This window comes from Phasianus colchicus, chromosome 8, assembly GCF_987193195.1.
Source record: "Phasianus colchicus chromosome 8, bPhaCol1.hap1.1, whole genome shotgun sequence".
Lineage (NCBI taxonomy): Eukaryota > Metazoa > Chordata > Aves > Galliformes > Phasianidae > Phasianus > Phasianus colchicus.
Genome location: NC_143443.1, coordinates 5373724 through 5385971, shown reverse-complemented (window position 1 = coordinate 5385971; position 12248 = coordinate 5373724). Strand labels below are relative to the sequence as shown.

General features: G+C 37.8%; 1 long non-coding RNA gene across 1 annotated transcript; it reads right to left on the bottom strand.

The window, feature by feature from the left end:
• Positions 1-711: 711 nt before the first annotated feature.
• Positions 712-6140, bottom strand: LOC149916987 (uncharacterized). The gene is made up of 4 exons (XR_016468519.1): positions 5986-6140; positions 5435-5532; positions 2120-2568; positions 712-1709 (listed from the first exon to the last, which is right to left on the bottom strand). It is a non-coding gene; the product is annotated as an uncharacterized LOC149916987 (long non-coding RNA).
• Positions 6141-12248: the final 6108 nt, after the last annotated feature.

The following is a 12248-nucleotide window of genomic DNA, read 5'->3' as shown; positions in this document are numbered from 1 at the left end:
TCAGACTTCTGCCGTGGCTCCTGCAGATAAGCCAGCACAGCAGAAACCTAACAATTAATAGGCAGGTCAGTGGTGACCAAGATTTCTTTGAACAGGGACAAAGTACTACTAACTCTTTTTACACTGTCCTTTCCACAGCGTTACTTCGAACTACCTCATTTCAGTTAAGAACTTAATCGTATGCATCTGTTGCCTCCAAGTGCCATTATTGAGTTACCCAGATGTTATCGCTCCAAACACAAATAATAAGGGCTATCTCCGGGGCCAGCCTACCTCAAGAGCCGGGACGGCCCAGTCTGCCTAATAGCACAGCCCTCTCACTGAGAGTAAAGGAGAGAGGCCCTCCAGCTTTCTTCTACCCTGTTACAGTGATAAGATGGATAAGAAAAAAATTTTGATATATTTAACAGACGTTTTGCTGGAACGACTCTCAGTAAACTATTGTTTTTTAATATTTTTTCACATTTCTAGAGGATAATTTATACACAGTTTCACCTCATAAAAATTTGTTTGTTACTTCTCCATATTTGAGGGACTAAATATTATGCACCACAATAAAAACTCCAAATATGTGATTTTGGATCTACAGGCCCTTTTAAAATAGAATCAAAGTGGCAAAATTAATTGACATAATTAGAAAGAAATAAACTCCCTCCAGCAACATTTGTGGTTTTTTTTTTTTTTAAAGTATGCTTCTGTTGGGTAAGTTTCTATCTTTAGACAACCACATTTTTGGAAAGCAAGAGAAGAGAGAACAACCATCAGACTTCAAAGGATTTCTAGTGTTTTGCATGAGGCATTTCATTAGGAAGCCTGTTGATCATTTTTATCATTAAATGCTTCATGAAAATTGCTTCCTGTTCTCCTGTAATCCATGCTTGTTTCTCTCAGAAAGCCTTCCCTTCAGCTGTTAACTATAGCACAGTATAACTGAAAAAGGATGCAAAACACTTGGTCACTTCCCGAATAGTTGTGTTCCTATCTTTCTGTTCTTCATAACAGTAATCGAGCATCAGGTTATTTTTTACATCCCGCCTCACTGTTTTCTAGGATAAGTGTCTTGTGCAGGGGATGCTCGTTCAAGTTGCTTCCTAGATATAATCCAATCAGTCCTGTACGTTTTACGTAATTTAAGAGTTCAATGCTGGATCAGGACTCTTGTTTCAGTGCTGTAATCTAATAGTGTGCAAGGCCCTCTTTTTTAAGCCTAAGGTTCTTCTTTATTCCTATTTTTTTCAGTTAAAATGGAAAACCGTCACTCAAAAATCTTGTCTGCTATGTTTTTACATACTGCCTGTGCTGTAGCCTAGATTTTCAAGGGGCTAGCCTGTAGGACTGAGTTTTGGAACAGTAACTGCATACTACGTTTTCTTCACCGAGATCTTACGGGAGCTTTGAAACCCTTAATTGTTTCTGATAGACTGAAGTGTTCCCTGCATGTTTCTTCAAGGTGTCGTACAGATTAAGAGAGGTTATGATTTTTCTTTCACTTACTTCCCAGTTGGAGAGCCTGTACAAACACTTCTTATTCTTTTATAGTGAGAAGATAAAAATCTATGAAGAAAACCTGTTCCATTCACCGTAATTTCCTCTGATATGTAGTCCTCCCTCATTTCATGAAACGCAGTTGCAGCCTCATACAGTTAGAACACATTTTAGCAGAGCAAGACCGGATAGCGTGCACATGGACCAGCACAAACATGGCGAACCTTTAAGAATCGAATAAAACCAAATAAGTAGTAAATAAAAGGCCCTCTGAAAATGTAAACTATTATTATTAGTATGGATTCAAATGATGGATGAGTAAACTAAGCACAAAGGCAACATGTACGTTACATTAAGACAGTATTAGAAAGTTCAGAATTCTAGTCTCCAGACCAACTCCTCTAACCAAGGGATCAAGAAATCCCTCGGTTAGATACATATGAGACTTCATACAGATACACATCTTGTGAATTAGGTCTTTCTTAATTTACATCAACATGTTCAACCTTGAATTACCACCCTGAGGGATCTCGATTTAGGTCTGGAAATATCTGCTTACATTAGTTCAGGTCAATGGTATCTGAGAAGCAGTATGAAAACCCAGATAAAAAAGCATCATCTACAGATTACTCACAGTACCATAGGTGCAGGAACTCCTGTGGACAACTGGGCTTCAAAGCCAACATGTTCCTTATGTTCTGTCTCTCACGGCTCACAATTTCTCCACGCTCGCTAGCTTTGAGTAGACAAAAGGAGAAGCGGTGGAATCTCATACAGCCCAATTTCAATTCAAAACACAATAGCCGCCCTGGAGAACTGTATCAGACTAAAATGAGCCTACGTAAAGTCTCAGAAGGCTGTTGCTGGCCCCTCAAAAATAAACATCATTGGGTCTTCAACATCATTCCTGGGACTCTTCTGGATATTAAACGGTATTTCATGGCTCCTTTTCCTGACAGCACTCACGAGACTGTACTTCATCACGATTCTTCAGTAAAACCCATCTGCTGAAAAATAAACGGAGGCCTCGACTCCTCAGTCCTCTGGGAAGATGAACAGCTGTACTAGCTGAGCTGTCTTTACCTGTTTGAATTCAAAGGAGTCGCAGAGAAGTAAGAGGCATACATCTCTGCAAATAATTCTGTCCACTTCATTCGTCAATCCCTTGTTACTCCTAAAGAAAAAGTAAACCGCCTCTAAAGGCAATAAATCAAATCTAACGAAAAACTTTTTGTCTCAGAGAAGAGGAAAAGTTGTAAAACTCAACAGAGCAACAACTGAAAGTGTAATTATATTAATAATAATTACGTTAGCAATTGTATCCAGTTCTGCATTGACATACTTAATATAATAAACTTGTACTTGTCTTAATCAGGTTAATGATATCGGCTACATATTTCCGGTTCCAGAAACGTTAGAATAAAACAGTCCCAGAGGGTCTAACTGAAGAGAAATCCACTAAGACATAAATGAAAATATACACTCAAATGAGAAGCAAAGAATATGAAGTTAAAATTTGAAATAAAGGGAAACAATTTTTTACATAATTAAATATTTCTTTGAATGAGCTAAATGTCTAATAGTTTCTCATCTTCTTCAGCTATTGATATTAAAGAGATCAAGACTTTTCCCCCACTACAAATCCAAACACTTGTTCCTACCACTTGAGACAGCATAACTTCTTCCCCAGCCATTGATTACTGTCAGTGAAGAGGTGGTGAAGTCCTGCAAACAAAGCTGAGATTGTACATAACTAACAAAGCCTGAGCTATGACTGCAGACTGCTGCTTCTCCGCATCGCACGGAAGCTCAAGCAATTTTCCCACAGGTACAGCCTTAATCTGCATAAATGAAGAGGATTTTCTTGGAGGCGAAACCAAATTTGAGTGAATTTCATAGGGAGAATTAGGGAGCACTGATAGAGGACGCAGCGGAATCAGAGTAGTCCAATGCATCCAGGGCTCGTGCTAAGAGCGGATGGGATCCTTCATGCATACCAAACACTGGATTTATTGAAATGAATCTCAATCACTTGGGGGATTAAATAGAATTTATAATTGCATTTCTCTATTTGCCCATTAAAAGTATCTGTTCTCCTACAAAGGTTTCAAATAGCTTTTTCAAAAAAAAATGAGTTGAATTTTTTTCCTAAAATGATTTTATTTCAGATTCAGATATTCAATACATCTGAAAATCAAGATAAGGAGGTTAACTTCTAGTGGATTTCTCTACAGCAGTAAGTGGCATTCTTGAAAAGACATTGTGCTTTGTTGGAACGATAGTGCTAAGAACTATAGGTATTCACAGATAAAAGTGGAAACAACTATTCTTTGAAGTTCCTAAACTTTTAAGTAAAACAAACAAACAAAAAAATAATTGTAAAGCTCCTTTTGCCTTTGTTGTTAGAAACATGGTGGCAGACTCATAATACTCCACTTTAGCTTACGCTTATTGCATTACTAAAAGAAAATTGTACTTATAAGTTTAATCACATGAGAGCCTGTTCTAAAGCAAAATTTGACTTTGCCAGAATAGCTTCTCCTGCCTGTTCTGCATAATGTATTCAGCTCAGATGCATTTTGCTCTTTCTCCTGGCAGTTAACATGTACAACAATGTGTTTATGCAAGTTTGACCTTCCTTTTCTTCTCTGTCTCATTTCTGTTTGCATGAGCGTAGTGAGCCGATGAAGTGCAGTGCATTGTAAAGGTCTCTCTATTTTGAAGTCTTGAAAGAAAGATGCCTCCTTCTCTGACATAAAGCTCTTAAAAATAGGCCAGACATATATATTCCCTGTGCAGTGATGGAGTAATGATAAAATTCTTTTGTTTGTTGAAGACAGTAAATAGTCTAGGGGTACACTACACAAAACACCCATGAAACAAATCTAACACGCATTCGCACCGTGCTAGTTGGGTAACTGAGTGGCTCCACGTGGATCCCAAGACTTGAATGCTTTAAGTACAACTGTTACAAAACATCATGAACCTATGTAAGTTGTAAGCAAAATTGACATGCCAATTTTCACATGAATTTTCTTTTCCAAAGAAGGAAGCATCTGCCCTAGCTCGGGCTGATTCCACACTTTCACACCTTAAACAGCCTAGAACAAGAGGGCACGGTGTCTTATTATGTTTCACCAGAGTTTTAAAGTGACGGATGTGTATTTTTAAATCTACATCTCAATCTCGCACTATCTTCTCTCTCCATTTTCCAACCCTCCCCCAGTAAAGAGTTGCTCTTATTAATTAAGCAAAAATATACAGAGAGTTACTTCACACCAACTAATATTACTTAAATACAGGCTTTGCAGTTATCTTTTCAAAAACACACTAAATGGTACTTTGCTACTCATTGAATTAAACCAAATTAATAATAAGGGTCCTTTCCCCCCCTTTTTTTTTTTGCCAATAATCAACTGATAACCACATCCATGAAAGAAAAGGCCCAGTTGTAGCAGGATGAAATCATGAGAAATGTTTGACTACCAAGTCCATGTAAACATAATCGTCAAAATTTCACACAGAAAAAAAAACATACAGAATCTACTAACAAGACCTACTAAGCCCCCAGACTGCTAACAAATTCACAGGAAAAAAGAGATTGACTTGTTTGACTAAAACAACTAGACTTCAAAATCATCTATTGTATCTTGGATGGATGTATCAAAGACGTGATACAAAATCACGTCTTTGATAAATCATGCCAAAGCTAAGTTTAGTTTTTCCCCTCGGATTAACTCGAACCTCCAAAACCAGCAGGCCTCTTGTGATCTTCCCTAACATTATGGGAACCTATTTAAAAGCACTCGACGGCCTTGAGTCAAGTTTCCCATAATTCTACATACATTCAGAGAAGAAGGAAAAAAAAAAAAAAATCAATCATTTACCACAAAGAAACTGAGAAAAAAGCTCACACATAATTAAGCATAAGAAGAGCTAAAAATCTTACCTGAGAAATTTAATATCTCTGGGGAATCAAAGACTAGGTCAAATCTCTTCATCCCTTTGGACTTGATGTTTTTATTGCCTTACTGTGGGACGGGAAAGCTGTATTCATTTGAAAACAAGGTAGACATTACCTTCATTTCTCACCTGCTGTATGTGCATTTCCAAGAGATATTTCAGTGTCTAGTCATATTTTGTTCCTACGTCTTATGTACTGTTATCAGAAGGATGTAATTGCAGCTACAAAACTAATGTTGCATTTGCTACAAAAGGTGATCATCTTTAAATAAAGAAAGACACAAAAAAAAGAAAGTGATCTCATGGTTTAAAAAGATGGCAGCTGCCCCAAAGAACTGCATCTTAACTCTGCCAGAAAACGTGTGCCATTGGAAGCATGAAGAAAAAAGATGCTTCTCAGAGATGATCGCTAAAGCACATAACATTCTTTGCATTAGAGGTAACTAAGACTGCTCTGCAAAAAAAAACACTTGAAAAAGAGCTACTCAAAACTTTCCACTGAATACTCACACATTACTATAAAAAGCTAACTTTCACCTCATAAATTGGATGCCATAACAAACAGAAAGACCAACGCAGTACAATGACAATTCAGAAGGTGTAATGAAGAAAAGACTAGCACAATGGAAAGTATTCCAAATGTGAAAGTACTCATCCATCTCCAAAGCTCAAGGCTCCCTGGAAAAAAACTCCACAACAAAAGGATCTCCAATCAGAGATCCTTCCCTGCTGCCAGTCAGCCCTTAAATGAGGTCTAAGAAGGGTGCAGCCAGGCTCCATCCCTTCCGTTCACACAGCTGAATTGCCTTCACCTGTGCTCCCAGGGCTGACCGGGTCCTTTCCCCAGGTGTTCAATCAGTGGTTCAGGTGGTGATTCCAAAGTTACCATAGAGAAATTAACAGAATAAACAAACTGTATCTTTTAGTATTTCATCTTTAATCTATGCTTCAGTCCCTCATATGCAAAATCAGAAGATCTCACAGAGGTATTGTGAAGATAAAGACATCAGCCTATGGTAAGTGCCCAGATCCCATTCTAAGAACCACAAACAGATCCTCAGAGGACATGAGTAAATCTTCCATCCATAAAGAGTCAGACTGGTGCAGTAAATAAGGCATTGAGGCTGCACAATGAATGAGAAAGATGTATATATTAAAAAAAAAAGAAAAAAAAAAAGAAAAAAAAAAGAAGCTGAACAACTAGCTACCCAGTGAATGCAGTAAGAAGGTAATATGAGAGGTCATGAGCCAAGAGCAGGAATCTAGTGGAAAATTAAAGCGAGCAGAATTAAATGATGAGTTAAATGGATACAGTGATAGTTTGGATACTCCCTCTCTTTTGAACAAACTCAACTTTATATTACTTTCCCTGCTATATCATAATAATAAGCCAGTAGGTTTATTTTCTGGTGGAGTTGCACAGATTTGTTTTGTATAAGAAATACATTTTACGCAAGCATACTTTAACAAAGAGAGTAAAGAAAGTGTAATAACAAAGTTAGAATCAACAAATGCTGTAATTATATTGTACTTAAAGAATCATAAACCGCTCTTAGAAATGTTTAGTATATAAATTTTTATTTTATCAACATCTGAATTTAGAATTCCTGCAGCACTCTACTCACCAGGTTTCCTTTGTTAATGGGGAGTGTGAATAGAAAAAAGCACAAGGTACAAAACCATGACTGAATTATTGATAGTAATGATTTCACACCTAAATATTATGTCAAAACCGCTAACTATGCTGTTAAAATAAAAGCTAGGTTACTCAGTAGGTGATCCTAGAACACAATTCCTGAAATCCCATAGTCTCTCATGTTTCACCTGTGGAGATGTATTCTGTGTATGTTACTTGATGCACTATAATTGTATGTTGCAAAATTCAAATTCCAAGGACTGATGTGATGGAAGGCGTTGCCAGGCGGTGGGTTAGCATTCGTATTCTCTTAGGAACACATGGATTACAGTATAGAGACCATTAAAGAAGAAGCCAATCTATTGCCAGGTAATCTGAATCTCTCTTAGATAATTCTGTGATAGTTAATACATGGAAAGAACAGGGAAGCTCTTGCCCAGAAACAATTTTATGTACCTATGCTCAGAATCCAGTCCAGAGTTCAGGTTCACAAACATATAGCATGCCTGAAAACGTGTAAAATCAAACATGCACATTTAGCAACAGAATCAGATTTACATGAATGATCACAATTACATCTATGAATCCAACTCCCCTGCAACAAACAGGGAAATCCACAGATAGATCAAGTTGCCCAGGGCCTGATCCAGCTTTGTCTTGAAAGTCTCCATGGACAGGGCATCTCTGGGCAACCTGTGCCTCACCGCCCTCCACTGTTCCTCTACTGCAGCATTTCTTACTTCATTCTCAAATGTCTTTGCCCCTGATAGGGATCAAGCCAGTCTTCTCGGTTTCCTTCCGCTACGAGAAACAGTGGCAGGAAAAAAGTAGGGTTTGATTGAGATACCAGAGAACTCCTGCTGCTCCTGGGAAAGACCAGCTGACTCGGCATCCACCAGAGGAGAAGGCTAGGGACTAAATGATCTTAAAGTTCTTTTCCAACCTCGCTGATTCTATGATCCTATGACTACAGTACATATTTGTTCCTGTATTCCCAAACCTTAAGTTTGTTTTTACTCAGAAGTTGCTCAAGCAAGCTACCTCGTATAAGCACTGCAACACTGTCTAGGAAATAAATATTTAAGGGGAAAGCAAGTGCTGTTTTTGGTACTAAGCTCACAGGCAAAACTGAAGGACAGAGGAACAAGGATGCCTAGGCACATCAATAGAAAAATAAAGTAACAGTTTCAACAATAGCAGCCGCTATATCTCCCCCTAATTTATGGCAGATGTATGTGCTCTTTGGTCTTGGAAAAGTTTCCTTCAGAGTCTAAGGCAGGAGAAATTTAGCGCTTGCACTGAAACGTTATCATCAATTTCATTGTGATTGAAATAGAAAGAACATTTCCTTTTTATGTTTCTTTTATATCTTTTTTTTTGTTATGATACTTTGAATAGAAGGCTCAGTGTGCAAGGAAAAAGAAAATAAACCCTGCATTTTACTCCTCTATTCTTGCTAGGTATTATAGTGAAAATTAAAGTTGTCTTAGACAAACTTTTTTTTTTTTTTTTTTTTGCCTCGTTGTGAATAGCATGTGCATGTAAAGAAAAAAAGTCATTGACTGAGATCTCGGCTGAAAATTTGGGCACGTCATTGGAAAGCTACATTTTTTAGCTTTATTTCTTACATGGCAAAATGTAATTTATATACATATTGTCTGACATCAGACCCTCCCTTTGCCTTCCTATTCAACAGTCTAGGATGGAAGACAAAGTGTCTTCTGAGCTGCAGACAATGACGCTCTGTAAGATAGCTGTTCAGTGGTAGTGGCTTTTCTATACCCACGATAATATTAAGGATGTCAAAGGCGCTTCGCTAGAGGAGGGATTAATAATACAGATTTTGATTATTTAAACAGAAAAGGGAAGAAAAAAGAATGGTGCAAGAAACTAGCAAAATTGGGGAATTGCTTGAATCCATACATTATATAAAAAAAACAGAAAAGAGCTTTGCCCTGCAACAGAGGCATAGACTGCAGATTTCTGCAAAAGGAAGGACTTGTGCAATCATCATGACTCGAATTTCTCATTCAGAGCAGGGAATTCACAGCTTCTTCAGACTTACTTGTTAGTTTGTTCAATCAATAAATAGATATAGGAAACAAGTATCATCAGGAATGCCTGAGTTAATACGCATGGTTCTCGGTACTGGAGAAACTTCCTGGGAAAGTTTTGTAATTGCAGAGTGAACAGTGGACACGTCGAAGACTCTCAGTAAAAACTTACTGAAATAAAAGATCAGATCCTTCAATTGTAGATCACAATCCAGATAGCCTCTGAACAAAAGGAGAAAACAAGAGGAACTCGACAGTGTTTGCCACTCATGCTTTACCTGAAGAAAAACACATTCAGCCAGAGACAATTCAAGTTAAAAACGATTTCACTGTGCAGGGCTCTGAGCACAAGTCTAGACTCAGGAAAGAGACCTGAGGTGCTTTGTTCTTCATAAAATCCTAAGGCAAGATTATTTGGAAGATCATTTGGCAACCTTTAAACCAGAGATCAGCATTCCCAAACCATGTCTCTTGATTCCCGCTGGAGTTTGAGGTGAGGAGGGGAGGATCACTATTTTCATAATATCACAAGCCAGGCAACCCAAACTGCAGGATGCTTCTAGGAGCCAAATTTCTTCGCATAACTTACTGTAACAACTGGAAGAAAAAACCCACAAATTTGGCAAAGCTAATTACTTCCCAAATAATATTTGTTTACTTTCTGATGTGTGTGATAACCTTTGTGCTAGGTGGACCAGAGAACATGACATTTTAGATAAAGTGGAGCTTCTTTGTGTTTAGCTCAAATGCCTCTTGGCAGGCAGTGAAATGTCTGGCTGTATATTTACATGCAAAATGTCATTTATATAAATCAAATCTTCAAAACAAATACCTAGAAATATTGTTCTCCTGTAGGCAAAGGTTCGTCATAATATGTAGTGCGCTGAGTGTAAGGAATGAATTAATCATTTGAACAGCATTCAGAAGTTATAGGCAGTTACCGCTCCTATCTTAGGCAGCATGCAGAGAAAAGGCAAAATCAGTTGCCTACACTGAGGATTTTAAGATTTCGTGCCAGAATATCTGGCATATGAAAGTGCCTGACAGAGTGGAAGCCTGTGCATTTAGGGAATGCAAGCTGGAAACTTTTTAGCTAATACTTAAAATACAGCTACTTGCTATTGAAAGCTAAAAAACAGTAAAAAAAAAATAATGGAATATTTTAAGAGAAAATGAGATAAGAAATAACAAATTAAAACAGATCCTCTTTCACACCTTGTTCTGTACAAATATCTTAGGCTTTAACATAGAGGAAAAGAAAAGCTAAGAGAATTGATTCAAGAAAGGAATAAAGGATATCTCTCTTTGAAAGGTATTTGGATGCTTAAAGATGATGTCAGTGGCCAATGATAACAATGAATGACAGAACGTCAGGAAGGCTATACACTTAGTGGACTTCAGAAATTTGATTTGATGCTTATTTACCCTGAAAAAGATTTTTCACAGTCTTTTGACGAGCAGTTTGTAGTCACAGATATCTTACGTGAATGTCTGCTTCCCAGTTCAGAAACATCTTAAATTTCGCTTGTGTTTTATCTAAAACAGCTTAATTTATTCACATGACACTTGAGAATTTCTGCCTTTCCTAGAAGCTGTTTACGGAAAACGGACTCTACCAAACAACTACACTTTGCTCAGAGTAGCAAGGCGTGGAACAATTTTTGTCTCATTTGTGTTTATGATTCAAAGTCACATACATCTTTCATAGACAAACCATCGATAATGTTTGTAGTGATCCTTAATTTAAAAATACATCTTTCCAGCTGACCATTGTAAGTCTTTCCATTTTGAATATGAATTCAGACTCTTGAGAAAAAATTTCTTCAGAAGATTTTCCACCTTGAAGCAAACCGACTTCTTCAGAAAAAAAAAACTTTTAGCAAGGAAAAGAGAAATGATCTTTCCCCCTCCCCAAATGCTCCTATTAACAACAAAACAATAAGGTGGAATGGAATACCTTTGTTTCAAAGTCCGTAGAAGCAACTGCAGTATACGTGGATTGCTCTGTAGCAACCTGGTCGTTGCTGGTTCTGAAATGCCATAGGCACTGATGCAATTACAGCCCAAGTTAAAGGCATTATCCCTCCTAAAAATTGCTTCCTGTGAAATATTCAGCAATTGCAAACTGGATCCAAAAGCACTGGGAATTGTTCGCTCCTTTTTGCTTCCTTAATGGGGAAAAAAAGCAAGAACTGAAATGTATTTGAACAGACATAGAAAAGTTACTGCAGTCTTAATTTCCATTCCCTGAGAAAACCCAGAAGCCTGATATGAGGGAGTTTCAATCAGATTTCCACAGAGAAGTCTGTTGTTACATTATCCATCCGACATACTAAGAGATTGCCTTGTCATGGCCGTTTCAGTCATGGACATCCACTGCTCTCTGTTCCATTTGGTTCTACAAAACGTCTAGTTCCTGCAAGTCACCCAGCATTGCTTATATCTCTTCCGCTGAATTGCCTCTTGCTGCCTTAAGTAATTTTCGTTGGAGAAGCTAAGCAAGCAGGGATAAGAGATGCTTAAGGTAGCCTCGTTGTCTTTCTCACACAAAAGATTCAAATCAGAGAGGTGGTGATTTTTATGATTTTCACATTCTTTTTTGTATGTTTGTGCTGTTATATAGTGCGATCATTATCAACAAATTCATTTCATGGGGTGTGTATGTGGGGGGTGGGGTGCAGGGTCTTGCTTTGTTATGTTTTATAGGGAGAAGTAATATCTTTCATTAGCTCATCTGATACAGCTGGGGAAAAACGGCACAGTTGGTCTCACCACCTCTTTTCAGATCTGAAAAATAATTCGCATGCGTGTGGTAAGTGTCTTAGCTATGCAGCTGCCTCTTATCACACAGAGTTCCCAGTTTTAAAATGTATGAACAAATGTATTTGGAGTGATGAATAATAAATAATCTTTATCTCACTCACTCTTTTATTCTACAAAGTCTCAAGGTACTTCATGGAAAGTAATAGACTTTCTGAAAAGAATAAGGACCGGTCTGCTGCCTCCTCCACGAGGGGAAGTGGCGAATGCTGAGCAATACACAGCCACTCTGCAGAGCATAGATACAAATTCACGCACAGAGCCTGTGCATAATAAAGCCTGAATTAAAA